This window comes from Callorhinchus milii, unplaced genomic scaffold, assembly GCF_018977255.1.
Source record: "Callorhinchus milii isolate IMCB2004 unplaced genomic scaffold, IMCB_Cmil_1.0 Scaffold3, whole genome shotgun sequence".
NCBI lineage: Eukaryota > Metazoa > Chordata > Chondrichthyes > Chimaeriformes > Callorhinchidae > Callorhinchus > Callorhinchus milii.
The window spans coordinates 76978151-76983581 of NW_024704744.1; positions in this window are offsets into that span (position 1 = coordinate 76978151).

Genomic DNA, 5431 nt, shown 5'->3' on the forward strand with positions numbered 1-5431 from the left:
GTCCTTTGTTTCACTAAAATCCTCCATTGTCTAATTCTCACATAGTTGGCTTTCATTGTGTGCTTACACAGTGAGCTTGTATTGTTCATCTTCTTTACACAGTAAGCTATTTTATTTGCCGATGGTAAATTCTACACCGCTTTCTCTCTTTCAATCCTCCCCCGTCCTGGCCGGCAGCAGAGATTCACAATTTTGAATCGTAGCAAATGGCTTGGAAACAAACTAAATTCTATTCTGTGTTTAAAGGAAACAAAGTCATTTACTCAGTTGTAAGTGGTTAACTGTTTGCTCAGTTGTACTGTTTAGCTTATGGCTTGTACGCTATCATGCGATTTGTGTTGAAGTTTTCAGGCTGAAAATTGAAGCCGTGCAATGTTTGCCTTTGGAAGTGTGATTGAAATGTCTGATCACTTGACCCGCACAATAATCCTACTGCTTACACTGGCGTCTGAAAGTGCTCACAGCGTAATGAGTCTGATCTTGAAGTTGTTGTGTGCTTCCATTCAGGGCCCAACATTTGCTTTTTAGGGGTGTGCACAGTAAATTAGCCACTCTCTGAAACAATGAGGCTTGGTACTCAGCTGTTACTGAGCCCTGGTTTGCTGTTCTTGACCATTAATACTTTCGATGGTATATATCTTTTGTGGTTTTCAGAAGGCCTTATTTTGTTTTTTCCTTCATACTTAGCATAAATGTTTAGTTACATCATTTTGTTTTTTTTTGCGTAAATATTCAGGCTCTCTCTGCATTCCAGCATACACGGCGGTTCACATGGAACCCCTCCCCCGGCCACTTTTCAATACCCACTGTCCGTGTGGAGCTGCCTCTGCTTCCAGCATGCGCTGCCCCTGTGGAATCCCTTCTCTGCTTATTAGTAGGCACTGTCTATAGAACCCCTTCTCTGTGTTCATACTGCCCACAAATACTGGACTAATGTCTCTAAATCCAGTTGAGGGTTGGGTTCCTCAAGTGCTCAGAGGACATTTATTGTCCAATTTCTTCTAAAGATTCCTTCGTGATATGGGATGTGAGTTTCCTAATGCCCCTGGATAAGGATCCAGGAAGTGCCCTGGGTAGAGCTAGCTCCGTGAACCTGTATTTTCAAACCTGCTTTAGAAGGAAATTGACTTAGTGGGGTTTTGTGGATTGAAGAATGAATCTTGTATATATAGAGTTTAGCACCATTTCTTTTTTGTCTCCCTGTGTCTTTGTGAAGGAAAATTCTGTGAAGTTTAAACGCTGTTTACATTTGGTGCATTTGACGCAAATACACTCAACCATAGGCTAACCCTACTATGGGTGGGTGGGACGGGACAACGACTGGATTTTCTGGCTAAGTTTTGATGCATTATAAGATAATTATAATAAAATACACCCCATAAATCTCCCTAAAATAAGTAACAAATCCTTCCTTACAATTAAAATGAATAAAAGTGAACTTTAAATAAAAAATTGTAATTGCAGGGTGTGGCGGGAGGTTGGCTCACAGAATTATAAATTTTAAAGACTGTTTGTGGGACACTGCTTTGCAATTGGCTACTGCATTTCACCCACAAAATACAGTGAATCCACTTCACAGTATATTCTGTGAAGTGCTTTGATACATCTCGACAACTTGATAAGGCACAATATCAAATGCAAGGGTTATTATTAATTTTTAAAAATTCAGAAGCCATTCCGCCTAAATCCAAATTATAATAATAATCTAAACCACTACGCTAAATTGCGGAAACTTGAATTCCAATTACCTGTGGGTTGAGTGTAATTATAAAATTTGGCCTTTGCTACCTCTGTGGTCTTGCGTGTAATCTGTACATCCACTGCCCTCCATGTTGGATGAATTTAGAGGCACTTTGATTTTTAGGATAACTTGTCAGAATCATTTTTTTGTGGGGCCTCAGCTAGCCTCAACGAAGTGGCACGGTCACCACTCGTCTGGAAGTACCACGTGATTTTATAGATTTGGGAGTCGTTCGTTGAGGCCTGTTCAACAAGGAGAGAGACTGCTTTCTGCACATCTGCCTCTAATGTTGCCTTCATGGCTGGTTCTTTCCTCGTCGCTCATTTTGGAAGTAACTTGCTTTGATCATGCAGCTGTCAGCCTGGAAAATTGCAGCTGTCCTGCCTTTAATTTAATCGAGCAGTTAGTCTTCCTTTTCCCAGTGAGCTTTAGTCTGAAAATATTGAGCCATCTAATCCACTATAAAATACATTTTACATTTATATGGCGCCTTTCACTTTGGAAGGGTGTCCAAAAGCACTTGATTCTCTGAAAGCACTTGGCAAATTCTAAACAATTTCACTAGTGCAACATTGAGCTTTCAGGAGCATTGGGACCACTTTCATCTCATCCCTTGCTCTCGCAAAACATGTTACAAATGTATTGTTACCATATCCACAGCATGTTAAGGCTTATTGCTTGCAATCGGGCAGTGCATTCTAAGTGAGTGTTTGGCAATAGGGCTATGTAGCTTCTGGGCCAGCTTTTCACTGTAGCCCATGTAAAGATTGTTATTGCTGAAGCCTTTTCTGTATGTACATTCATAGCCATTTCAGTATTATTGCAACGTTGGGGGCTGCATCAACAGCTTTGTGCTCCCAACCTGACCCATACCCAGCAGAAGTGAACTGCTAACATTCTCTGCCTCAGCAGAATGTTGACAGCTGCCTGGGAATTCCCAACAGAGCTGTGTATATAGCCTACATATTCTCCAAAAAATATTTTTTTATAAACTTTGAAAATGTGCTGTGTTAGTTATCCTAAAAATCAAACTTATTTTGATTTTTTAAAAAAAAGCCTTCATGCTTTCAGTAGTTGTTTTGATGAATATGTTAATTGAGATTGTAGCTTTGTTAGTTCAAATGAAAACATTTTAATGTAAAATTAACTAAGTAAAATTTGCAGTTTCAGATTTTGGGTTCCATTATTACAAGTGTAACTTTCATTGTATTTGGATTTACTCCAGCCAAGTCCCTTTTACATGGGTATATTATTGAATTAGATTGAAAGATCAATTGATGTGCAGTGGTATTACTTTTATTTAGATTGTTCTCATCCTTCCTCCCCTTCGAGGCTTTTAGAAACATAGAAACAGGAGTAGGCCATTCAGCCCCTCAACCCCATTCCACCATTATATAAGATCATGGCTGATTTGTACCTCAACTCCAATTACCCGCCCTTGCCTCACATCCCTTAATACCCTGACCTAACAAATATCTATCCATCTCAATCTTGAAGATGTGAATGGATCCAACATCCACAGCCTTTTGGGGGAGAGAGTTCAGATTTCCACTATCCATTAGGTGAAAAACTGCTTCCTAATTTCACTCCTAAATGGCCTCACTCTAATTTTAAGATGATACCCCACTTGTTCTGAGTGTTCAGAGAAATAGTTTCTTTGTATCTATCCTATCGAATCCCTTCATTATTTAAAAACCTCAATCAGATCATCCCTAAACCTTCTCGAGGGAATAGAGACCAAGTTTATGTAACTTGTGCTCACAATTTAACCCTTTTAGCCCTGGTATTATTCTGGTGAATCTCAGTTGCACCCCCTCCAGAGCCAATATATCTTTCCTGAGGTGTGGTGCCCAAAACTGAACCCAGTCTGACCAAGGCTCTATATAGTTGAAGCATCATTTCCTCTCCTTTATATTCCAGCCCCCTTGAGATAAAGGCCAACATCCCATTATCCTTTCTGATAACTTTTACTACCTGTTAGCATGTTTTTAATGATTTATGTACGTGGACACCCAAATCCCTTTGCTTTTCCAATAGTTCTTAGTTTCTCACCATTTAGAAGAAATCTGTTTTGCTATTTTTGGATCCATAGTGGATGACCTCACACTTCCCCCACATTGAATTCCATCTGCCAGTTTTGCCCACTCACTTAAACTACCAGCTCCTTTGTAACTTCCTGCTCGCACCTTACAGTTTACTGTGCCTCCAAACCTTTTGTGCAGCAAACCTGTCTGGAATGTAGCACTACAGTGTTTTGTGTAAAGCACTCCCAAATAGCTGGGGCTTTGGATTCTTGGAAGTGTACCGACTACAGCTCAGACAACCGTTTCTGCCTCATTGCCCATATGATGGGGCATTTGACAAGCTGATCTTTTGGGCTGATATTACTAATATTCAAAGCAACAAACCAAGTCATACAGCGGGAGATCCATGCACCTTATCACACTCTGCTGATGCACACTCAAAGCAAGAACAATGAATCCTAATGGCTTGATGATAGGTATAGCCTTTAGAATAGGTGCTACATTAGGATAAGTTGGATTGCAGCCTTAGGTTTGGAGGGGTGTGGGAGAGGAAGGGAATGTGTTTTGCCCTTATTTGAAAGAATTGGGAATGGTGAATCTTGGTGCCTGGGAGCAGATTATAGTCAGGAATGGTTGCAGTGAGGGTGAAACCCCAAAACACTCAACAGAGATTCTGCTGCCAAAGCCCATTGAGGATCTTTCCAGCGGTGCACTGATCTGTTCTGACTATGATAGGATTCTCAGCTGAAACCCGCACTTAATGTTGCAGTGCACATCCACTGTAGATGAACCAATGTTTAACATTTGTAGTGACAATAATTCTTTGTGTGAAGCAGCTTAAAATGTCTGTAAATAGGAATGCTTGTGTGTGATTTAATTGATCATGAAAATTATTTGGGGGTATTTGTGGGAGGGTAAAATTTTCTCTTCTGGATTTGTTTTATTGTAATTTGCTTTTATGACAATACATGACTTTATTATTCATAGTGAAAACTGCATTGTACAAATACAAAGTAAATTTACTTTTTTATATTTTTGGCTGAAATAAAGATTTACAACAAGTGTCTTGGGCAGATTGATGTTTAAAGAGTTTGCAAAGGACCGACAAAGAATAAATATGTCAGGCTATTTGATTTCAGGTTTCCAAAATACCTACTGTCCTGTCTTAAGTCACCCATTGAGCCTTTCCAACTTTTTATTTGACCATGGCTGATCTGCAACTTAACACTATTTCCCTGCCTTTCACCATATCCCTTCATACCCCTGCCTCACAAATATTGATTTACCTCCTTAAATATTTTAATTGACCCAGGAATCAACAAACTTGTGTGACCATTAAGTTCACATTTCCACAACTGTTAAGAGTGAAATCAGAAACATTTTTTCCTCCTACTTGGTTCATTTTATATCCTTGTTCTGGATTCCCATAACAGAGGAAAATGTTTACCTTGTATCATTTTAAACAAACTTCCCGTTACAGCGTCAATGAGCTTTTGGGCTCTACCACTGCCTGGTAATCTGTTACAGTCAATTTCCCCTTGACGTGAAAGGTGCTCTACACATGTAAGTTTGTTGTGTAGTGTTTGTGCTGAACTTTAGTTGCCGCACAAACCAAAACTATTTCCAATGTGCTGGGGCTTTTGAATGTAATAACTGTAGTCAAAAC